Source organism: Terrapene carolina, unplaced genomic scaffold (genome assembly GCF_002925995.2).
Source record: "Terrapene carolina triunguis isolate 2854851 unplaced genomic scaffold, T_m_triunguis-2.0 Scaffold174, whole genome shotgun sequence".
In the NCBI taxonomy this organism is placed as follows: Eukaryota; Metazoa; Chordata; order Testudines; family Emydidae; genus Terrapene; species Terrapene triunguis.
Window position 1 is genome coordinate 2,874,613 of NW_020664525.1, and position 26,157 is coordinate 2,900,769.

Here is a 26,157-nt window from a genome sequence, read left to right on the forward strand (position 1 = left end):
AGGGAGGTGGCCATGGAGCCTGGGGGCTGGAGGTGAAATGGGGGGGGGGTGCAGGCAGGCAGGACGGGCGGTGAAGGGCGGAGCTGTGTGTTGCCTTGGGAGTTCCAGGGCGTTGAGGGGGCCCAGGGAGGACCTGGGTGTGTAATAAATTCCGGTCCCTCGGGGACGGGTTGCAGCTGGTGTGGGGAGGAGCCGCTGTGGCTTTACTGAAAGTGACGGTAGGTGCCCAGTTGTCAGAACAGTCTGCTCCTGCTGTCAGGTGCCTTTGCCTCCCCTGCCCCAGCTGCATGCTGCTTCTGCACTGCTTGGGAAAGTTGGTGTATCTACACACTGCCCGCTGTGAACGTGGTCACTGGGAGAGGGTGCAGAGCCCATCTCTCCCTCTTCCCCTAATAATAAAATCCTCAGTTTTCAATAGCACACTATTTCCAGACTTTTGTTGGCTTACTGCTCAGTATGAATTATTTTATCCTGCATGTTACAATGTAAAGGAAGGAATGTAACCTCCCCTCCCATGTGATCGGCTTTTGCATGGGGTTTTCATGCTACTTTAACCTATTGAGTTTCATCCAAGGCTGGGGAGGAGGGGAATGATCAGGTCTCAGGCCTACACTGTGGCGGGAACCCTGACATGTCTGTCCAGTGGAATGATGCGCTATGTTTTGCTTGTACTGTAAAATTACAAGTTTTTACTGGCATAAAGGAAATGCCTTGGCGATATGATTCAGAGGAAAGTGGAGGAAACTTTCCAATCATTGTGGATTTTGTCAGTGAAATGAGCGTTGAAGATGGGTAATATACACTTCTAGCTTTTGCAAGAAATAGGTCTTGAATATCTGTGAGACTCAATCATATTTTTTGATTCTTTTTATCATGTGAATTCTGTGTTCAGGTTTTGTGGGCATAATATTTGGCTAACATATATTAAATAAGTATGTATTTAAATTAACCCATTTAGTTGTACTTCATTACTTATCCCATACCCTTGAAAGTTTAAGCTTGTGCATAGTTTTCCCTTTTTCCAGTGGCTTTAATTATTTCTGTAATTAAGATTTTTCTGTTCTACATGATCAAAATTTTAAAACTCAGTATATTGGAACGAACATAAAACCAGGCGTTAGTAGTAGTTTACATCTCAGGACACGCCTTCTGCCCTGATAAACTCTATTTTATGCATTACAGAGGAATCTGAATTGAGAGCATTTATCTGGTTGAATGCAGTTGAGAACCAATGTAGAGTGGCCCCTTATCAGTTAGTGTTATAAGAGGGAGCTTTATAATAAAGGTAGGGTACAGCCTGTATGCTAAAATCCCTGCATTGCTACCCTATGCCATGTAATTTGTCTTAAAAGCTTGCATAAACTTGCGTTATTTGTTTCCCCTCAGCTAGGAGACACCCACATGTAATTACAAGGCTTCAGATAAAAAGCAAAGACTATGCCAGAGATTCTATGGTAAAGAGTAACAAACATTATTTAGCTGGTATTTTTTTATCTCTTAATGATATGCTGTGTATATAAGTAAACATTTTTAGGGCAGTCTTTATTATAGGCACTAACCCAACTGCAGCAAAGGGCAAAATTTTGGGTAGTGAACCTTGCCAGTTGAAAGGAGGTGATTTTCTTTTTCAGGCTCTGTTTAAGACATTTTTCATCACAAGTGTCAAAGACATAACATTGTGTATTATATTAATTTGCACTATAGACAGCTTCATATGGGATTTAAGAGTCAAGAAGTCTGAGGCTTGTAGGTTGGCTTGACTTAAACATTAAGGGCTAGATCCTGCAAGGTCCTGAGTGCCCACAGTTGCCCCTGACTTAAGTGAGAGCTTACAGTTCTCAGCACCTTAGAGCAGTGATTCTCAGAGACCTTTCCAGACTACTGTACCCCTTTCTGAGTCTGTTTTATCTTGCATACCCCAAGTTTCACCTCACTTAAACTACTTGCTTACAAAATCAGACCTAAAAATACAGAAGTGTCACAGTGCACTATTACTGAAAAAATGCTTACTTTCTCATTTTTACGACATAATTATAAAATAAATCGTGAGCCCCAGGTTGAGAAACACTGATATAATATATACAGCAGTAGCAACAAGTCATTGTCAGTATGAAATTTTAGTTTGGACTGGCTTTGCTAGCACTTTTCATGTAGCCTGTTGTAAAACTAGGCAACTATCTAGATGAGTTGACCTACACCCTGGAAGACCTCTGCGTACCCTCTGGGGTACGCAAAGCCCTGGTTGAGAACCAGAGCCTGAGAGGATGAAGCCCTAAACATCCAATGAACAAATTTTACATAAAGTAGTAAGATAAGATTCTGATTGGCTGCTAAGATGGAGTACAAGTATATTGTCCATCCTTTTCTTGATTAGAAATAGGGGTGTACAGAGTGAGAGCAGCAAGCAGGAATAAGATTTTGGAGGGCCACAGGCACCCCATACATACAAGTTATGTATTTTGTTCACAACAGTTATTTATTTGTATTGGCCGGAGATATCCTGACTCTTTGGAATCTGAATTTCTTTTCTGTATATAGTGCATTCCACTGGTTGCTTCTTGATCGCATTCCAAGGTGTAAGTTAAGTGCACTTCCATAGAACAACATAGTAATATTTTATACATGTACAGTTGTTAGTTATTAATTCCCTAGCTTTGTAAAATTGTATCATGAGGGATTAGAGACATAATAATTCTAGCAAAGTTGTCTGCTTTATGAATAGACCTGATATCAAAGTGCAAATTTATAAAATGTAAAACAGAAAAGTTACATTAACATCAAGGGTGCTGATCCATTTATGATCTTGGAGCACCACTTAAGCCTACAGTATTTTAAAGTGTTTATGTATAGGAGAAACATTACTTAGTGCCAACAAGTACTGAAGTCATTCTCTGTTCTTATTGCTTAGGGCTAGCAAAACTGCTGGTATGCTTACAGATTGTGAGGTCACCATTAATGACTGAGAACAAGAAAATTCAGGCCCTTATTTTTTCTATATTGAGCTACATAAAAATGTGAGAACATAGGTAAATAGGAAAGGTACAAAGTACAGAATTAAGAAATAAGGTTTAGACGGTATAAGTATGCAGCTAATTTTCAGATTTATGAAATAATTTATTCTACAGCAATGTATTCATAACAGTGGCTCTAGTTATATGAACGTTTAATGTTTTTCATGGATTCTACAGTTTAAAATAGGTATCTAACATAACCTCTGTGCATGTATTTGTGTCAACAAGCAGCTAAACAAATATCGTCAACATTCTAAGTGTAAACAATTTATAGTGCATATCAATATTATGAGCTCTTTGGAGGAGAAGAAAATGGTAATAAAGGCCTTGATCTTGTGCTTACTGAAGCTGATGGCAAAAGCTTGCATTGACTGTAATGATGCAAGATCAAGGTCATAGGTGCTGGTTCTGCATGATATTAAGTATGTGTCTGACTTTAAGCATTTGAGTAGTCTCACTGAATTCAGTGGATTATTTGTGATTAAATTTAAGTGCATCATCATGTTTAAGGAATTTGCTGAATCGGGTTCTTATGTGTTAAAATGCCATGAAAAAAAGTTGACACTTATTCCCAGTTGTGCTTGACTTAGCCTATATAGTATTGTAGTGAGCAGATTTCATTTATAATAGGACAGTCTTCCATGTCTTTGCTTTCTATTACATGTCCCTGTCCTAGTTTCAGCTTTACCCAGAAAGTTGTATATTGCTTCCGTATCCCAAAGGCAAACAGTAAGTGTGATTCCTATGACAGGTTTCAGAGTAGCAGCCGTGTTAGTCTGTATCCGCAAAAAGAACAGGAGTACTTGTGGCACCTTAGAGACTAACAAATTTATTAGATTATTTATTAGATTAGGATGCATCCGAAGAAATGGGTTGTAGCCCACGAAAGCTTATGCTCTAATAAATTTGTTAGTCTCTAAGGTGCCACAAGTACTCCTGTTCTTTTTGTGATTCCTATGTTATCTGGAATTTAGCTGGCTAAAGGACAGATCCATTCAACTGAAATTCTTTAATCACATTTATCTCCCATCTTTTCCCCTGGGCTATAGGATTGAGATCTGGAAAGTTGAGAGTTTTCTCATATTATTTTTAACTGCCAGTTTCAATCTTGTGAGTTGGATAGTGTAACTGTGATAATTCTTTATTGTTATTGCCTTGTTTCCCACTCAGGGGTAGAGTGAATACATTTGTTATGCAGTATTTGGGTTTTTAGTCTTCTATTTCTGTTCTATAGAGGTTTTTACCACGTTTGCACATTGGTATCTGAATGCATTTTGGAGTGTGACTAACATCTGTCTAAAATTTCTGGGATCAATTTGTCCAAAAATTTTGTAGCATCCTCTTGTTTCCATCATCGTGAGGATAGCTAGAAAAAAGCTGGTGTTAAGATGGGTGACAGTATTCATGCCAGCTGTTCCAGCCTCTCTTCAGTCACTCCTTGGTATTTTGGCAGAGTTCTGAGACATTTATGGTTTCTGGTGTGGGTTTTCTCTTTTTTTCAGTCTGTGTATCAAGTCCACAAGTTTTTCTATTTCCTTCAACCATCATCCCTTGCCATTGTTAGCTTGCGGCCATGCAAGCTTGTAAATTATACAGTAGATTCTAGTAAGTTATTTTGTCATGTTCAAATTGTGTATAGGTAGACTAGTGGCCATATCAGTCCTTGGTCATGTAGATATCATTCTTGTGATCCTGAGGCCCTGTGAGTCAAACTCAGAATTTATGCACTTTGTTCTTTGAATTATTTCTTTCTTTCTTTCTTTCCAATATAGAGTTCTGTCTACTTTGAATCTTCTCAGGTACTGTCTCAAGATTACAGCTGTAACACTTCAAAAATCAACAGTTCTTCTCCCCATATTAGTTGCTTTTGCAGAAGGAATCTGACTTTGTGCAGAATTAGATGCATTTCAAGTGTCAGGCAATGTAAACCTCCAAAATGGCAAATGTTGTACTGTTTTTGGTGAATTTGAAGACACTAACTCCTTTTCCTAGTATAAACTTATCTAAAATGCAGGTGAAAACTGAAAGAAGCAGTTTGTGAACGAGAGTAGTCGAAGCGTGGTGTTTCTCACCTCTACAGGATATGAGAGAGCAGTTTTAGGAGGAAGCAACTATGAACCAATGAAAGGAAATTGTATAATTGAAGCAAATTGTAATGACCGCTTTTTATGTACTCCAGTATTGACACTTCGTTCTCTGGAGCGGTCTCTACGCTGGGACTTTTTAGCTGTTTTCTCACCATTGATTTAGCTCTGATGGAAGCACTAGCATAGACACACTGCAGACATTTTTACCACCAGGTTGTTTATGGTGGTAAGAATGTTTGCAGACTGTCTACAGTAACATTTCCAACAGTGTGAGAATAGTTTAATGATATTTTGCATTTCCCCTCCCACTCTTTCTTCTGCACTGTAGCTCTGGCTAAACTGATAACATTAATCAGATATAACTTTTTTGCTACTTATTTAATTAATTTGGGAATTAAATGAATTGCAGACTTGTAAATATATTTACGAATGAACTCCCAAGGTTAAAAAAAAAATTATATGCTACTCTGAATTTCTAATACACAGAAAGATGTCTTCCACTGAGGATTTTATTGTGTATATACTTACCTTTCCGTCACCAAAACTGTTTCTCTTTGATTGTGTCAGTGCTTAAGGGTGAGAGGAAAGGTGATCAATGACAGGCTTCTCTTTCAAATTCTGTCACAGACCCGTGATGATGCTAGCAGATTATTATGTGTTTAGGTCAATGAAGACTGTTAGACTGTATTATTCCCCTCCAGGAATACATGCCAGCAGTGTTAGTAAAATCTATCAATTCAGTAATCCATGAGTACTGTGCCAATCTGGCCAGAAGTACTAGTGCATGTACAATGGAATCCTGTGTCAGAGCTTTAACACTAATACAGTCACTTGTCAATGCATACCCTACATTATGACGTGATATCTACATTTTTGTGGGGCCTGGTTGTGGTTTCCCTGTACAGTGCGGATGGGACTGACAAATTGGTGAACCAAACTTGAGGCAGCACTCTTTCTTCAGGTATACTTTTCTCTTGCTGACTTCCCATCTGTGCTGTTTTTATTAGCTGTTAATAATGTTTAATTGATATAGAGGAGTCCAGTAAATGTAGCAAGGAAATTCATGTCAGCTGCATAAATGAAGTAGTTCTGCTACAGGCATATATCTATATTAATATTGTTTATTTGCTTAAGTTAGGCGCACAAGACCATAAATTGCTATTTTTATTAGATCTAGAAAATTCAGTTATACATCACAATGCTGGCATTTTGTATGCAAACTTTGATACTCCTAAAAATCAATACTGGGTTTCATTATTTATGTGCTGGAAAACTTGTCCTCATTTCTGTCTTTTTTTTTTTCCCCAAGTGACCATTAAAAAGAACCCTTTGTCTATAAAATTGAAGAAGGTAGTAATTAGGTCCGGGAAAACTTTTAAAGTCACTTTCTTTCTATTGAAGTTGGTATAATGTTATGAGAATCTTTTCAAATCTCAAATTTACAGTATTTATTATATTTAGTTGACTAATTGTCAAGGACACCGTCAACTTGTTTTTGCATGTGGCTTTAAAAAGGAAAAAATTATCAATTTCGGTGAAATTAAATTAATTTTAATTTCAGTGAGTTTGGGTTTAAACGTTCCTTTGCATCATTTGCAGTCCAAAAATTGTGGTACTGTGCTAGTGCATGGGAAGCACAATGTGTGGCTCACTAGAAATAACTACAAATTAAAGTGAAACTGACTAGACAGTCTTCATTGTTCAAACTGAGTGAGGTACATACAAAATATTAAAATAATCCTAAATGGTGAAAAGATGTAACTTCTCTTTATGATAAGTCGTGGTATATGTATGTAGATGGAGACTTTTTTTTAAAATATGACTTGGGTTTTGAATGATCTCTAGTAAGACATTGGGGAGGACTGAGGAGGTTAACCAGCAGGGGGTTTTGTTACATTTTATTTTGTTAGTTTGTTACTGTTTTGATCACATGTTGCTGTTACCCACTTAGGTCCTGATATTGGAAAGCATGGAGCACCACTCCAAGTGAAGTCAACTTCTTAATGAAGCAAATATATTTATTTTAGTTTTAATCTGATAGATTCCTTTCAAGAACTCTGAAGATCCAAACATTTGAAGTTCCATTTGTTCCAGTTCGAAATTTCATTGTTTTTTCTAATGTGCCCTCTGCTTGCTTAGTTCTCATGCGTTATGTCTGATCCAGAGGGCAGATGATAAATGATTTCCTGTAAAATTATTATACAAAAAATTGGGTGACCTGCCAATGGGAGGTGGACATCAGCAACCAGTATTTATTCTCAAGACTGAGCGCATCCTATCAATGCTTTGTAAACCAGCATGGTTAAATCCAATTTCAGTAAATCAGTTCCAATAAATCAAAATTCATACCTGCCTACGGTGTACTTCATATCTTCATTGCAAGATTCTGATTAGTCAGTTTCCTTTTTCAAAACCCAGTCTTTTAAATGACAGTTGGTTTCATGGCTGAACTGGGAGCCTAGATTCAAGAGTTGTATTCTTGGGCAAGTCACTTAACCTCTCTGTGACACTGACCCAGTTGCAAAATGGGTACTATAATACTTCTTGCAAGGTTGTTGAGGTTTCGTTAGTGTGTGTAAAGTGCTTTGAGCTCTCATGTATCCCGACAACTTGTTTTAGGTATGAACTGTTGTCCATAATATATAATTCAGAACATTCAGTGAGTTTGGAGGAAGGAAACTCTTTATTCATACATACATAAGGATAAATAATTTAAGTGAGAGAAATAGGGCAAATCAGACCGTTCTCTATAATGACACTGACTCCAAAGTAGTAGTTGTGTGTCTTGTTAGATGGCCAGGAAGTCGTTTTGATTAATATTTGGCAGTAAGAGGTGCATGAGGCTTCTGGAAACCTGACATTCTATAGAGTGCTATATAAATATTTTATCCACTCTGTCTGCCAGCTACAGCCATCATAGAACCAGTTGTTTGTTAGTATTTCATTAATATTTGTGAGCAGTTTATACTATACCTAACAAAACTATTTATAGATTTAAAACTTAGTTTAATTTTGACTCTTTATCACATTGCCCACTAACTTTCTGGCAGTTTTAGCATAACCTATACCTAGAGTGCATTTTGGGCATCATAGCACAACATTTAGCAGAGAGAAAGCAGATCTGGCTTGCTAGAGTAAAGCAGAACATTATGGAAGCTACTAGAGCCCATCTAGGCCTGATCCTGAACCCATTCAACCCAGTCATCAGTGACTTCGATGCAAAGTCCCATAAAGAGGAAGCTATAGTTACCAGTAGGATAGTGAGAAGTGTTCCAATTACTAAAAGGTTAGTAGTTCATGGAGGAAAGGTGCTCTAATTCTTTTATGATCTTCCCATCTCTTCTAAGGTATTGTACTTATATAGCCAATGAGCAGCATTGATTTTAGAGGTCACTTCCCATCCTCTTTCAGAGGAAATGCTCAGGCAAAGCATTGGGTAGTTTTGGAATCAAGACAAAACCCTAAAATCCATATAATCAGAATGAAATGGATGGTCTTCTAAACTATAATCCACCTAACATGCATATTGCTTCTTCAAATAATTTATCTGTTTTGGGTATACTGCTGGCCTGAATCCTGCTCAGCTGTTCCATGACTGGCTGAGGAAACAGCTGTTTTGGAACCTTGGATCCTATTGCAGTCAAGCAAAAGACTTGTGTAAGAATTGAAAGTACATAGAAATCCATGCCTGATCCCAGGTGGTGTTTATCTGCAGGACTCAATGTTTATTCTTAAACTTCTGTCTATCCTACCTTAGAGAAGCAATGTTCTGAATTGGTTGTTTGATAAAATTGGGAGTCAGAAGAGTGCTTTCAAAGTGGTATTTAGATGACCTAACCACCAGAACAAAGATCAAATGCCTTTCACAGCAGGCCTGCAACAAGAAAAGAAACATTTGTCCTTACTGGGGTACAGTCAGGTCACCATGCCCACAGCAGCAGGCTGCCAGGCGCACAATATGTCAATCTAGATGGACTCAGTAACCAAAGCTTAAAATAGCTGCTCTGAAATGCCAGCTGTTCCCTCACTTCTGCACTTAAACCACCTTTGAGGGGAAGATGAACCTTACTCCTCACCTCTGATAAAAGAGAGGAAAATATTACCTTCAACAGTCATGAGGTAACTTTAATGCTGTCAGCACTTGCATTTACAAGTCTAGCTTAGGAGGTGAAAGAACGGGATAGTTGTACTGGCATTCCAGCTTGGAGCTCTACATATTTCTGACTTCATCTGATGCATTTAAATATCTGACTCAAGTCCATAGGCATGAATGGCTCATTTTAGTTTTGATAGATACAAAAGAATCATGTTTAAGGTTGGATGTTGGTCACGTTGTCATAGTGATAAGGGGAGGGTGCTTTATAAAAGTAATTCACAAGTTTTTCCTCTCAGGAGGTTGGTTTGCTTTTGCTCTTGCCTTAAAAAGTGTAGGACAAAGGAGATGGAGGATTCTTCTGACTAAAAATAATGCGTACGTATTCTAGAATGTAAGTACTAAATCAGGAGAAATGGAACACTTGAAAATAATTGTCACAGTTGAATTGCAAGACTGAAGCCTGAGCAATATCAGCTGCCACTTCAGTGCATTATTATAATCCAGATTTATTGAAATGTGGGAATAGGGAACATCAGTGTTAATATAACGGCCAATATTGCAAGGAATTCAAAGAAAGAAACACTAAATGGTGGGATGACATTAAGAAAACTTAACATGTTTTGTATGGCAAAATGAAATTAACTATGGGCATCTGAAAGATGTAAATTTCTAGGAGAAGATGAATTAGTGGCCAAGACAGTGCTAGAAGCAAGTGGATGAAATTATGCAGGGGAAAGCATGAGATGTCAGCAAAAAACATTTGTCGGACTGCTTTCCAAACATGTTGTGAAAGCTCTGTTAGACAAAACTAGACAGACTGGTCAAAAAGCAGAAGTACATAGTATAGGAAACAATCCTGCATTGGCAGGAGAATGGACTAGATGACCTAACCACTGAGATTGTCTGACATCATTGTCAGCCAGTCAGAGAACTCATTTTCCAGAATTCAGTTCCAAAGCCATTTCACAAATGTGATTGAATGCACTCTTCTTTGCAACACTGCTTTCAACCCAAAATTGTCATGTGCACAAGACAGCTGTACTGTTTTATAGTGGACATTCTATATCAGAAGGTGCAAGTCAGGGTGATGTTGGAACTTATATTTCTGTTTTCAGGTTCTCATAACTTTTGGAAAAATTATTTTTTTTCTTAAACCAGAAGTAATTATCATGGAAAACTTGAGCAAAATTGGAAGTTTTGTTTCTGAGTTATGGAAAAATGAAAAACTATTTTGTTTTAAAGATAATTCTTTGCTTACAACTCAAATGGCTGAGCTTTATGGTCTGAAATATTTAGAATAGTTAGTCTGACTTTTTGTTACCAAAAATCACCTCTAAAATTCAGCTATTAGCATAGGTGGTAGTAACTTGTGCTAATTTGGGGAGTTAACAATATTATTTAGTATCTTAGCTAATTGCTGCATAAAAAGTTATTGCAATAGAACTTCCAGGTGTTTCTTCACACAATGCAAGGTCAGCCTGTGGAACTCTTTGCCATGGGATGTTGTGAAGGATAAAAGTATAACTGGGTTCAAAAGTTGGGTAAGTCCATGGAGGATAGGTCCATCCGTGTCTTGTAAACAGTATGGTCAAGGACGCAACCCATGCTCTGGGTTTCTGGCTCTGACTGCCAGAAGCTGGGATTAGATGAGAGGGGATAGATGTCCTGTTCTCTTCATTCCTTCTGAAGCGCCTGCCATTGGCCACTGTCAGAAATCAGGATACTGGGCTAAATGGATCATTGGTCTGACCTCTTGAGGCTAAAGTGTAGTCTACCATTATGATTCTTTGGGTGCAATTTAAGAGAGGATTGACCCATTTAATCACTTCTGTTTACTGCTGCTATGCATCTGAGGGGAGTCAACAACATTTCATGCTCTATGGTATTAAATACTGTGGTGAGATCCAATAAAATAAATGGCTGTCATCCAGAATCTGTGCCATGTTGCCCACTCATTTTCTACCACTTTTATCTTCTTGTTCCCTTCCCCCCGCTGCTAATCCCTTGTTCCTCCAGTGAATACCACTGTATGTCTAGAACTGAGACCTACACTTTCTTCAGTGTTGCAGTTTTTATTGTCTTGTAACAATACCTTTGGTAGAATGTTAATTTACTTCCAGTGCTCTAAGGTGCTTTCCTGGCTGCTGTGTAGTTTGTCTGAGTAAATATTTAGCATTTTATTTTTGTATTGTATGTTTCTTCACAAGAAATCAGAGCCTCTTGCTTAACCAAAATTACCAAGTGCATTGCCACTTGTGTGTTTCTGTTCCTTGATACTTAGCAATTAGATAGGGCAGTGCTCATTGTCATTGGAAATACAAAAACAGTGGTTAAATGTTAGAGCCACCAATTATGTTTCTTTTGTGCTGTCATAATGTTTGCGCTGCATGTAAATTAGAGTAAATTACCTTGCCTAAATGTAATTCATTGCCAAATGAATGAGCTAGTGGCTATAAACACAAATTACTTTTGGTTTCCTCAAAAATCTGTTTTCTCATTAAATCAAAGATTACCCTCTGAAATGTATTTGCACATAAACATGTTTTAGGTAAATGTAGATTCTGCAAGGAAGTGCAAGTAGATGTTCCTATTTTATTGAAATTGAGCTTTATGTAAAGGCTTCTTGTTAATGTATTTTATTAGGTTAGTTAGTTTTTGTAGCTAACTTGTGTTTTTGTACTTGTTGAAATTAAAATATGTGGTGGTATTATCTCTAAAGTGGGAAGTTTTTCTGCGGATGCTTTGCAGAGAATTCTTGCTGTCACTTGGCTGCCTTAAACTGTTACACGCTGTCTATATAAGCCCTAACTCCAAGGGCTATGATTCCTTTCCTCCCACAAACACTCTGGCCATTATTAAATTTTCAGTGACCTTTCCCATCTCCAGTATTTGACTTCAATTAAGCATTTTGTATTTGATTTTTGCTTTCCTCCTCTGTTTCCACTTTGTCCTCTTCACAACCCAAAATTTTCTTAGGATCCCAATCCCTACCTAAATTTGTATATTTATACCTAGGAGAGTCTCTCTCTTCCATCCATCTTTGCCAGTCTTGTCCACTAGGCAGTATCAAAGTACTAGTGTATTATGCGTCTGATGAAGTGGGTATTCACCCATGAAAGCTTATGCTCCAATACGTCTGTTAGTCTATAAGGTGCCACAGGACTCTGTTGCTTTTTACAGATCCAGACTAACATGGCTACCCCTCTGATACTTAGCATATTATGTGGGCTAAAAGTTGACTGAAGTTTTTGAACTCAGGTCAGATAGATTTCAGGCATTCCCACTTGAGTCTTCTAATTATGGAACATTTATCAGCTATGTACCGAGACAGCAGGGGAGCAGAGAGAATCTTATGTTTCACACAACAGAATTCCAAAGCTTTTTTCTTGTCAATCTTCAGCATAACTTTTTACTATTTACACCATCATGAAGCACTTCTTCATGTTAGCTGCCCCTTTAAAATAATGCATTGTAAGCAAACATACCTTAAATACATTACAAATACCTTTGAGCCTTCAGCAGAAATCTAATTGACTTGTCACTGTGCATGTCTTTGAACAATGAGAATAATGAAGTCACTTGCACATTTGTCTTTAGTCACTATCACTTTGAGGTCTCAGAGCTTCAGTGTTTGGGTTGCAAGTGCTTCAGGGAAAAGTTGATTCAAATTGTTTTGGTTAAGAGCAACTGAATTCTTTCTTTTGGTCTTAGGTTTCAGAAAATGTAAGTTCTGGCCCAAATTTGAATGGTCCCTTTAAATCTATTGTGCTGTATAATTTTGTGTGTCCTTTTTTATTTTCAATAGAATACCAGTTGTCGTTTATGAAACCTGTGGATGTGACCAGGCCTTGATTTCTTTGCTTTGTTGAGTGCATTGTTCAGCACTGAAGAGGTTAAATGCTGCTAAATGTGCTGAACCAACTTCTGTTGAAAATTGGAATGGGCTTTTGGGACGTTTTTTGTGATGCCCACAGGTCACATTTAGCCCATTGTGTATTAAATATGAAATTAATTCCATCCTGAAGTAGAATGAATACATTGAATCAATGAAGTGACCTAACCTTTATGTGAACTGTGAAGGAACCTAGGGACTTTAGGAAATACCATGGTAATGTATGGATGCTAATGAATAATCTTGGTATCCGTAGGAAACGGCAGTATTGTAACTGGTCTCATGGTTTTTGCAGCAATATTTGTTTTGGCATATTCATAAACGTAATGATTCTGCTAAAAAATACCAGTCAGTATGTCAGGACAAAGGGAAAATGGTTCTTTGCTTGTTGGGGCTATATGGTGCTCTCAAAACAAATGAACTATAGTTGTAAATTTACAAGTTTGAGAATGTGTTCATCGTCCAGAGGGAGGATAACTGGCTGCATAGAGCCTCTTATTGACTAATCAGTCTACCAACTTAGCATATAAAAGATCAAGTGGTATAATACTGGAAGTACAGTTTCTCTTTAAGTAGTTCGAGGGGGTGCTGAATGCTGTTAAACTGACATCCGTCACCTTACCCATGTGTACTTCAGGGGATCCTTGCAAATGGCAAGGGCTACTGAGAATGGACGCACACACCTGAAAGTGTGGCCACGAATACTAATTCTGTTTTCGAGACAACGTGTGGCAGTAATGGAAAAGTGGGAATGCAATAGCCTCACCTTCCTTCCTTCCTTCCCCCTTCTTAATGGTCAATTATGGAGCAACACTTTCCCAGGGCTCAAAACTGGCTGTTTAAAACCCAGGCCTGACACCTCTGCTTACAGGACCTTCTGTCCAGAGTTATGATCCTTTGAAACAAACATAAACCTGTGCCAAGTCAGCAAACAAATAGTACCACACAAACTGACAGCCTGAGTCCTCAGAGTACCTTGTACCTGCTGACCCATAAATCTTTCCAGTATCCATGCCAACCAACTGCTGAAACAAGCAAAGTCCCAAGGAGTCTTGGCAAATGAACTTCACCATTCTTTAAAGTCCATAAGAGCTTGTGCAATTGCTTTGACCCTGATGAGGTCCACACTAGTCAAAGTTCATGTGTATCAGCACTGCACTAACCCACACGATTGCTTTAGTCCAGATGATGCAGACCATAGAACTTATCTGCATTCATGTTCTGTGAAACCCAAAACATAACCTTCAAATCACAAATTATTTCCCTGTGCCAGTAACCACAGAGACCGCGTAGGGAGGGAGGGTTGAATTTTGTAGTATAAGGTGAAGTAGAGAGAGGGCCTTTTCTGCCTTGCCTGGTCCTTTTATTAAGTACATTGTGCCTCAGCCTGCTAATGCAGGAGCCTGTTGCAGGCACCTGGATAACCCAGTGAGAGCTCCCCTCATAACAGAGCTGGTCCATTGGCTGACTGGCATCACAGGGCAACCCAAGAGGTATGGCCTGCTCGCTAGGTCCCACCCTGCAAAAAACCATGCTGTCTGAGAAGGCCATTGTACCTAAAGATGTTTTTTCCCCCCCAGACACATCCTTATGTAAAAACAGTGGTCATGCACCAGTCCCTTTGTACCTTAAGTCTACAGGAGTTATAAACTTCTGAACCCTTTATAACACTTTTCACATAGAATTGACATACTTAAAAAATGCAACCAACCTGAAATATTTATTTTATTTTTGGAGGTAGTTCAACATTATATGAAGAGACTTTCAAAGTTGCTCAGGAAGTCTTGCCATTTGATGTTATTGGGAACAGAGAGGCCATTGCTAAGCACTTATGATAATCCCTGTATTTGTATATATTCATGTGTACAGAAATACCTCTTAAAATGGTAAAAACTAGTATAAATCTATTAAGAAGGACAATCGTAAGATGTGTGGGGGAAGGAGATACGTTAGGAATGCTGTTACGCTACAGGAAAAAGCAATGCCAGCAGTCAAGATTTTTCTAATTCGGTGCACTTATTGGGATATGTAGTGCTTTTTATTTCTAGATTGCTAGTCCAAATCTATCCCAGGTTGCCTTCTTTAGGCTTGACAAGGGCATGCGGCTGAAATGTACTCAAGGTCTACCCCAATAATCTTCTAATGCCCATAAACAAAATGAGGGATCAGCTCTTCATTCTAAATGACCTGCTCCTCAGATCAGATTAATAATCACTGTTGCCAAATCTGAGTGAGCAACGTCACAATCAAATAGGGTGGATACAGTTGTGATGTCATAAACCCTGGACTGTTGGATCAATTGATGAACTGAGCAAGACAAAGAGGCCAATTAGAAAAGGGCTCTCTTGTATGTGCTTGCAGTGTAATGAATTTTATAAATTGGAAGAATATGGCAAAGGCCCTAGGGACACTACTACAATCTACAGTAAATGGACACTGTCATCTTTTCCCGAAGAACTAAAATAAATAGTTCTAGTTTTTGTATATCTGAGACACAACAGATTTTTTTTTTTTAACTGAGCTCATTTCTCAGCTAGGGTTAAAACCTAAAGAACTTTTGGAAAGGAGATAGATCAGTTAATCCATTGAAGCTCAGTCCCAGTTTGGATACTGTAATCCTATCCCACCCCCACACAAAAGCTGTCCAATCATTTCTTAAGCAACTCTGGGTTTTGGCCTTAACAGTCTGAGCTGTTGGGTTATTCGGTGCTGTTTGAGTCACTGCAAGATGACCTCTTGACATAGACTGCTAATTACGGTATATATCTTTCTGATGTCTTGTCTTGTAATGAATAGAACCTCTACGACGTTAAGAAAAATGCCAGAGTGAGAATGGGTTGTGGAGCAGTACTCATCAATTGTAGCCCTCATCTACTAACCAGGTAGGCTTCTACCCTGTAGGTCAGAAGTTGTTAATCAATAGATTTAATGTGACACAAATACCAAGGAACTTATCTTTTTTTTTTTTTTTAAATCAAAATAAATATTTTGGATATGTGACTGTTTAAATTAAAATTCCTAAATAAACATTTTAAGTTGAGTTTGTGCTAAATGCCAGTGAACTTGTTTTAATATACAGTGTAATGCAGGTCTATAAATATTAGGTGTTCAACATGCTGTATTTGTTGTAGAGCTATATCTATTACTTGTCATAGTTATACTAACATCAGAGCTCAATTTAGCCAATACTTGCTTGAACTGCCAGTTTGCCTCTGGATATTGACACCTTTGCAGTCTCAGTTGGGTTTTTACTGATTTTTAATAACCTTTTGGAAAGATCATAATTTAGTGAACAGATTTCAGTATATAATTCAAATGTTTGGGAGTTTTCTAAATTCCTGGCCCTTTGCTGGTAGACTTTAGATTTTATTTAACAGGCTCAAGTCCATTGGGAATAATGGAAGATCTTCATGGTGAATAAAAAGGGGGAGCCCTTTCCATTCACCAAGGAGACTTGTACAGTTTCAAAGCCTAGGCAAAGAGTGGACCGTGACCTTTTAAATGTGTTTATATGCTGATTTACACCCAATGGCACCCTTGCCCATTGGAAGTATAAAAATGGGAGGAGGGGATGAAAAGGACAACATATGGGATAGTTCCCTTCTGTATGCTGTAGAAGATTTTTTCCAGACTACTTTTGTTCCCATACCCTTTAATTTAGGTACTGCACCTCTGAACTCCACAATGTAAGTGTGATGAGTGTGCCTGAATACTTCACTGTTTACAGCTTTTTGTATTTGGTGTTTTGGAAGGAAACTTAATGTGTTTTATATTCAGCAAAGTCAACGTCCAGTACTCACATGCTTTCAAAAATCATATCTCAGTCTGAAAAATAGCCAGCTGGTACTCTGCTCAATGATGCATATTTAGAAAAACATACTGTGCCCATCATACTTGTGGAAGGATATTGAATGTAGCATCTCTCTAATTTCGACTCAGCAGAATTGTTAAACTTGGAAACCTATTGTTTCTGTTTACACTTGCGCTAAGGTCAGGAAAGCATTTATTTTCAGTTTTGTGCTTTTTTGATCTGAAAAGATCTAGTCTTCCAAGTCTTGTTGCTGGAAAGGTGTGGAACTTTTCTTACAAAGAATGAAACTGTTCTGGATGTAAAATGACAAAATGCTTTCAGCCATCCACATAAATTGTAAGTGTAGTGTAAACAAGTATTTAAAGTTGTCTTGACAAAACGTTCTCTCAAATGTGATATGTAAACATTTGTGTTTGCTTTACATTCTCCTAACAGCTGCATAGAGGGTGTTCTTGTGGTGCTAAGAGCTTGCTGCCACTTCCTATCATTTAATAATAAGGAATCCAAAGTTATATACAATACACAAAATTATAATCTCTTGTATAGAGTAGGGAAAAAATTCCTTAAGAGCAGAAATATTACCAATAGGTCATAAGCTACAATAGATAACATATACACATTTAAGTTCATGGTGTAGTTTAATAGATGTCAGTATTACGGAATTAAGATTTCTATCTCTGCTAGTCCTTGATTTCACTATGTATCTCCTTTATTTTTTATTTTATTTTGATTATTTAAGCAATTATATAGCTTAATTTACATTTATTGATATTAATTTTTAATTTTTATATTATGTTAGAATATGGTGAATGATGTTTGTATTCTACTCTATTAATTGAATTTTAATTTCCATCCAAAGCACAAAGAGTATTTTAATTTTTTTATTCAGTAGACCTACCTTAAATGTGCTGGAAACGTCAGAAAAATTATGAAAAGTTTTTTGCATTTCAAACTGATTTATTAAACAAAGAAAGTATGATATGTTCTTTAGTTAGCAGATAGAACTGATTGTGGGCTTCAGGTCCTTCAAGGTTTTTAGAACAAATAGATCCCGTCCTCTGAGACCTTGGTTTTTATTAATAGATGAAAAGAGGAAAAGCAACTTTCCTGCTTTGCCAACTCCTATTGGTTTCTTAACTTTGAATCAACTGGTCATTGAACTGACCTTGTTAAATAAATGAAAATGAAGAAAATATTTTCTCTGCACCTGCTGTCAAATGCTGGTTTAGCACTTCAGGCTTCTACCATTCAATGGTCTGACTTTCTTTAAAACTTGGCAGAAAACTTATACTGCTTAATATTATTTTTTATCTTTCATTAAAATTATTTTAATAGATTAAGACGTTTAGGTCTTAACGTAAGTTAATTTTAAATAGGTTTATTTTTTTAAAGATACTTGCATTTAATTTAAATAAAAAAGTGGATTTACATAATGTATTTTAATGAAAAATCCAATTCCATTCTGTCATGCTAGAAAATCATTACCAGAGGTTCTAGTTTAGGGTATGAATGAAAATCTTGGCAGTGCCCTCAGCTGTTCCTGTAGTTGTTGGATGTCAGACTACCCACTTGCTTTGCCTGGTGCCTCCACATTTGATAGTACCGATTCTCTCTTCATGGAGCCTTTTTTCCCTTATTTTCATGTAACTCATACTTCTCTTGAGTGCCTGCATTACAGAATGTTCTTAAGTTCAGCAGATCATCAGTTTCTGAGAAGTCTTTTTGTATCCCAGTACTTAGAGAAATACAAAAAATGGCCAGACCCTGTTTTATGCTATTGGTCTGATGTTTTCTCTACCATAATTAGCAGTCTTGTTGGCAATTTCAGTAGAGAAGCCAAGGATGGAATGGAAATGGAGTGAACTTTCTTTACTCGGAGGTGATTTAGGTTTGAAGAAATACATTGGCAGAGTGCCATTTGGAATTCGGCACTTCCTGGGCTGTGAACTACCATCTTTCACAACCACACCATTCATTCAAAAATTTAAAAATGAAAAATAACTTGATGATCATGTAGCCTTTTTCTAAAAAAAGACCAGTAAGTGATGTAGTCTTTTCTTGTGTAATGGTAAACTTGTTCAGAATATTTAAATAACCTTTAAGAGTAATGAACGTGGATTTCTAACAGCTTTTTGGGTCTGATGCCATCAAGAAGCAAAATAAGTAAAGGACCATGAGCTTATACCATACTATCGCAGTCAGTTAACAGCTGGTACACTACTTTGTATGTAGTTAAGGCTTAAGCAGTATGTGGTACAGGACAGTAAATTTTTGTTTAAGTATTCCTGTGTCTCTCATCACTTATTAATAAATATTTTCAGCACCTTTGTTAGATGAAATAGGGAAGCAATTATCCCCATGTTGCAGATGGGGGAACTAGGGCACACAAGTGTTTTGCCCAGGGTCTCAGAGCATTTGTAGCAGAACTGGGAGGGTAGCCCAGGTCTTCTGAATCTTTAGCCACTGATTTAACCACACAACCACCCTCCCTCACCCTTCTCATTTTCCTCTGCAACTGGAGATTGAAAGGTGAAACAGCTGCCTGCTTTAAGAAATTTTTGGCGATTCCTGTGGTTTAGCTAAACCGTGTGCCATATAGGGTTCAACTTCCTGCTAGAACGGTTCTCTTTCTGCCTCTCTAGTTGATTCATACTTGAGGTCAGATGACTTAGAAGTTAACTCTTCACAATAAAAAAAAAATAGAATTTCTTATTTCATGATAGATGGTTCATGCTAGCAAAGGGATTGTAATCTTAAAAAATGGGAAACGAAAGCTGAAAATCTTACCTGATCACTTGTCTTCAGGAGCTGGGGCTTTAAGGAAAAGATAAAATGTTGAGAACACTAATGTTCCTAAAAGTGAGGACTAATAGCACTGGCCATTATTCAGACATAGTACAGTCAAGATTTGTGCAAGCTTCTCTGCCACCTATTCCCTGCCTCCAGCTCTGCCCTAATAGTGTCTTCTGGTTATAGTTCACTTTTGCTAAACTATATGGTAAATTAGTAGTGTGGACTATTAGGTTCTAGGAGGAGACCACCAAACTATTTTCTAGTTGTTACCTATGGCACAATTTGGATGTGTTTCTTCACAGGTGATAGGCTAGTGCACTAATCCACACAATTTCTCTGGGGTTTTCATTCCTTCACCTTCATCTGAGGTTTCCTAAGTTAACTAGAAAATAAATGACCAACCAGTCATATCAGGGAGAAGGTCACAGTGGTAAAATTTATTGCTATTATCCTTCATATAATGAACTATTAAACTGATCTGAAATTTCTTTGCAATGATTATAAATGACTGTGGAAATGATACAAATATCCTCTTAAGGACAGAGTCAGAACTAGAACATTTTACCTCCCACAAATGTAAAAAACCCAACCAACAAAAAACCCCTAAATGTTAGACTACATTGTATTCATTCTTGGATATTTCAGACACTTGATTCAGTTTTTTTTTTCCTTTTGGAGTAGCTGTTGCACACATTGTCAAGGGAGGAGAATTATGCTTTGATCAAAACTATAGTTTCTAACAGCTGAAGGAAAAAATGCCAAATGAGGTTCAAATGTCTATGGAAATAGAGGGGAATTTACCCAAAAGGTTTAGAAGTAGATTAGTCCTTTTGACACACTGCACTTTATCTACCAACATTCCATTGGCTTATTTTTGAGCAAGCTGCAGGATTTGCTGGCACCAGTGGCTTGCAGGTCAGAGCTCAACCTGATCTTTCAGGGTTGTGTTCTTCTAGAGCTGTGAGTAGAACTGCTACTCTTTGAGAGCAGAAACTGAATGAAGTGGGTTAGCCATTTTCAACAATTTAGTATGAATAATTGTTAAAAAGAATGGGCTTTGGAGCTGCGCTCTGAGAGCATAAATTCACAGAATGAGTAGGGCCCTACCAATTTCACGGCCATGAAAAACATGTTACGGACTGTGAAATAAGCCCTTCCCCATGAAATCTGATCTCCCTGAAATCAGCTGGGCTGGGGAGGGACAGGACTTGTCCTTCCCCACTGGAGGGAGATCAGACCCACCTCCACAGGTAGCGCAGAAGTGAGGATGTCACCCTCACTTCTGCGCTGCAGCAGCCCAGAGCTGGGCTCCAGGCTGCTGCCCCCCACGGCTCCAGCCCAGGCTCAGGGCACCCGGGCTGGGGGCTGCTGCCTGCCGATGCCCTCGGCTCCTGCCGCAGATGTAAACATCTGAAATTGTGAAATTGACCGAAGTGAACCATGAGTTTGGTAGGGCCCTAACAATGAGCTGATGCTTAAAGGGATATGATCTGCTCATGAGTGCCCTCTGCAGGAATGGCCTCCTTCCCATCTTATAAACACTAATTGATCCTTTACAAGCCACAAACTATTGAATTACAGAAAGGGAAAGTTTAAATTTTGGTAATGGCAAACAATAAGAAACTGTATTATTTATTAATTGTCCTGCAGTAACATTGTGATATTTTAACAAGATGTGAAAGAGGAACTGGCAGCTTCTTGGCAAAGACTGAACTTATCTTTATTGATATTTCCTGCCTGTGAGAGTTGATTTAAATTGCTCATTTATCTACCTCATTCAAAAATTTAATAATTGACAGGGTTAGTATTATGAAAACTTTTTTCATACAGTAGGTGGTGGGAATTTTAGGAAAGTTTATCAAATTTATGGAATGCAAAAAAGAGTAGCAAAAGTAATTGGTGTATTTATTGACTAAGTTTGTACCTTTTATATAAATTCTTAATCCTGACCCTAGTGTCCTTATGCATAACTAGTCTTCTTGTCAAAACCTCAGCAGGATTGGAAAGCCTCAAGCTATTTAAAAATTACTAAGCTTTGTTTTGGTACATTGGTTTCTGGAAAAGTAAGGTTTGGTAATTACTTACATTGATTTGGGTGAGGCCTTTACATTTAATAAGCAGTAAGACCCTGCCTATGGGACTACCTTTACACATTTGACAGCAGGATGGGGCAATACAGATCAAGTTACGTTCTTTGCAAGAACTTCTAGTGATCCACAGGGAGAGATGTGAATGGCTTTTTCTATAATTAAACCAACCTTCCATTAACCCCTCTTTCTCCTCCCCCTGCATATGTACAGTTTTCTTTAGTCAGACTCAAAATCACATGGACAAGCAGAAAATCCTCCCCTTCCCTCTCCTAAAGGATTTTATCACAGCAGGACTGGCTAATTCTAACATTTTCCTCAAAGAGAATTGGGTTCTTGAGATAGTCATGACAGAATTAGAGGGAAATTTTACATATCCTCTAAAGCTGACATTTTCTAATGTACACCACATAACGTGGAAGGCATGAAGGATATTTCCTGGTAGTCATTCTGTGGCTTTGAGGTGGACAAATATGGAAGGCTTTTCCGTTACATGCTGTAGCTATGAGAGTTATTCAGAGATGGCTGAGCTGTTCGACAGCTGCAGTCCTTGGCTATCCTGAGAACTGTTTGTGTTTTGGCCTATAACTTATTTTAATGAACAGTTAATTTGCAGAATGTGGTGCAGTACACAACAGATGATAGGTCCCTGTTCCAAAAGCATCTGCAGCATAGTTCAGACTACACATGCTGTATGACCAGACAAAGTCCAGTATCAAAATGGTACATATTTCTATCTTGATATTACCAGTGGAAATACTTTAGAAACTATGTTTGTAGAGGAAGGATGTGAATGAAAAAGATGGTGCATGAAGTGTTGTTCTCCCTCTTATAATGCACCACTCTCTTGCAAAGTGATTGGCCCCTGCATGAAGGTGGATCTCAGTGTTTGTGAAATTTGTGTTTTTGTAGTTTAGCCTGTCAGATGTTGGGCTCCTCCTTCTCACTTGCTCTGACAGAGAGGATGATAACTAATCACCATGCAGGATTTCTCTGCAGTCTAGAGTTTGCTGTTCTGGGTCTCCAGTTTCAATTCCTGTCTCACTCAGAGCATACGGGAGGGTGACCTCCAAGGCTGGTTCTTGCACCATTTGTGTCTTGACCAGAGAAGGCTAATGGGAAAAGGGGACACAATGTTCAGGAAGGGAACACTAATTGGACTGATTACAATAGCAGTTTTCAGAAGGAGCCCTAAGCATTTTTCCTGCTTTCATTGGCCTTGTTGTGACTTAAAAAATTGTTGTGTTTAGGCTAGACTTACCTAGGTCGTGTTAGCTAAGCCAAACCTAAATTTGATTGGTCCCCTAATGCAGATGCAGTGTTAACTTCCTTCATTCAATTTTATCTGATCATGTTGGAGCCTGGCCAAGAACGAGGTATGACATATAGCACTCAAAGCAGTCGTAACTGGCCTGGAAAGAGACTGTGCTGTGGAGAGTGGCTTGCTTATCCACTTATTCCTGTGTTTGGAGGAGAATAAATCTAGATATTTGGCATACTGTACCAAAAATAAGACTTATAAATATCACAGCAAATGGAAAAATAACTTCCTTCTACCAAATTCGATTAAAACAAACATTTGTTCAAGCTTAGACACTGAGTCAGGACCTCTTAAATTAGTAACTCTTCTGGGTCTCCAAAATATCAGAATTTTAGATAAAGTTAAAAAGATGGAAGCTGGTCCAGTATGTTTGTACTTTTATCAGCTGCTGCTTCTCAGCCAAACTGCTGAAGAAATATTTCTTCAGAAATCCTATTCAGTAACAAGGTGCATGCAAAGTGGGTATTTTAGATGGTATATTTTTAGGTATCTTTTGTTTGTATTCCTCTCACCCCTTCTTAGACTGCAGCTTTGACATCTGCTGCTTTGAAACAAAGGATGCTTAGCTTAATCTAACATTGTCGTTTAAACCTAAATGCATAGGTTATAGTTACCTGAATAGCTTTAATAAACTTAAAATGATACTGTGCAAGAGACTGGATGGCTCAGGGATTGGTAATGGGATATGCAAGCTTTCACCTCTACCTCACTAGTATGAATCAAGTCTGACTAGTAGTGACTTAGTCATCACCACATGGTTATTCAATGGCCTATGAGGAATGAATTGGTTTCTATTAGATCAGTGTCTACATCAGGAATGAAATGCTATTACAATTGGCCCCCTTTGATAGTTGCAGGGAGGTCAAGAACTGCAAAGATATGGAGAATGAACTAACCTTTTAAACTTGGGGATGGTCCCTTTTGGTTCCTTCAAGTTACAGTTGAAGTTTATTTGTGGAGCAGTGGATAGATCTTGCACTTCCACTCCCCATGCTCTGTGTGTTCTATGGGTGTCAAGGCTGTCAGTGGGTATGTCTACAAAAATCCCATAGCACGAGCCTCAAGCCTCTGTCAGCGGATTCAGCCTTTCAGGGCTTGGGCTGCGAGGCTAAAAATAGACGTTTGGGCTGGAGCCTAGGCCACAGGGAGATGTGTGAATGGCTTTTTCTAAAATTAAACCATCCTTCCATTTAACCCCTCTTGCTCCTCCCCCTGCATATGCACAGTCTTCTTTAGCCAGACTCAAAATCACATGGACAAGACCCACCCCCTTCCTAGTGCCTCTGAGCTGGGCCCCAGGATCAGCCCAAACATCTACAAAGCAGTTTAATAGCCCTGCAAGCCTGAGTCGGCTGAACTGGGCCACCCATGGCCATGCTGCAGGTCTCTTATCAGCATGTAGATGTAACCAGTGATTCTCGGGGACTGGCCTTAACCTTTTTGGGCAGACCTGTGAACCAATTTTTTGCCATGTCCCGTACCCACATGTCACATTACTGTCTGCCATCCAGCCACTATCCACAGAGTTGATCTTAGGAATTTGGGCCAATTTTAAATTAGGAATTTAAACCTAGAATAAAAGAAAAATTAATTCTCAGTTTATTGGTGGTAGAGCAAAAAGTATATATGTGCCTTGGTCAAGTATTTCTTTATTCATTGTTATATTAAAATAAGTGAGTTATTTCTCTTTTAGTAGATGACTGATTCCTCAAAATACAGGATGTATAAAATTGTTAAATTAAACTACAGTAAACACGATTGGGGCCCTACTGTTGGGAGAGTCCACTGTCGATTGCCTTGTAGAGGTGAGGAGGCGTATATAGCAAAGAATCAAAACAGAACAGTCTGAAAATCCATTCAGACCCGTGTGTGTGTTAGTACTGAATTTAGTCAGATTTTTTAAAAATAGTCTGGAAGCCCCTACCCTTTTTTTGCAAAGGCAGTCTGACTTGGGGAGTTGCTATTATTCTCATACACCAATGAAAAGCTTTAAGATATGTTCCCTGGCTCTGCAGCGCGGAATGGAAGCTGTGGGACTGTCTTTCAAATGAAATCAAGTATGCATGAAGAGCTTAGCCTGCATGGATTATGCTGTGCAGGCCTGATCTTCTTCCGCTGCTCCATGTCAGTCACAGATCTTTATCTGGTCCTTAAGTAGGTGCTGCTGGTTGGCTTCATTTAGTACATGAGCTCTGATAAAACATGTGAGCCAGTTTTTTCCCTAGCTATAAGCAGCAATAATTTTGAAAAGCATTAAATATTCTACTGTAGTCTGTGAGCAAATCAGCTAGTGTCAGGCTGTTAAAAATGTGGGGAGGGGCTGTTAACACTGGGTTAAACAAAATGCTGTCTATGGAGGTCAGACTGAGAAAAGGGGTTGTGGAGTTGACTTGTACAGTGTGCCGGCATTTCTGGCTTGTGGATTACCAGAGGTGGTTAGTCTTTAGTCTGTGTCAGTTCTTTAACATTAATAAGCATAAAAAGGCTCACCCCCCAATCAAAAGAAGCAAAGTACATGAATAAGAGAATGTCACTGGGGTTTTGGAAACAGTACTTCTGAAGAAATGGATAAAGATTTTTCCATGCTTTAAAAAAATCTGGCTTTTTAAAACTCCTTTATAACCTATAAATAGTAGAAACAAGAAGCGCTGCACTTAATGTTTTCTTGTTGTGTATTTAAAAACAAGAATGTGGAGAAAGCCAGTGGGTCTGCACTAGCTGGGTTTACTTTAAATGTATAAAAATGCCCTTGATAAAGACTTTCCTTAGTTTAATGCTAGTGGCTTCATCTGTTTTGAAATAGGATCTTAGAATAAATTGAAAAGCTGCCCATTTACATGTAATGACATCTTCTGTATACCTGTGCTTTAATTAAGTTTACTACAGGAAGAACAGGAGTACTTGTGGCACCTTAGAGACTAACAAATTTATTTGAGCATAAGCTTTCGTGGGCTACTACAGGGATATTGTTTATGGGTAACACTTTCAAAAGTGCCCAAATCCCATTTTTCAAAAGTGACTTAAGCAGTTAGGAGCCTAACTCTCATTGAAAGTTATGG

The 26,157-nt window shown here is 38.3% G+C and overlaps 1 protein-coding gene across 3 annotated transcripts in view; it reads left to right on the forward strand.

The window, feature by feature from the left end:
• The window catches only part of LOC113405137 (leucine-rich repeat flightless-interacting protein 2-like), a 186,701-nt gene that overhangs the window by 620 nt on the left and 159,924 nt on the right, over positions 1 to 26,157 (forward strand). The gene's annotated exons all lie outside the window — the stretch shown is intronic.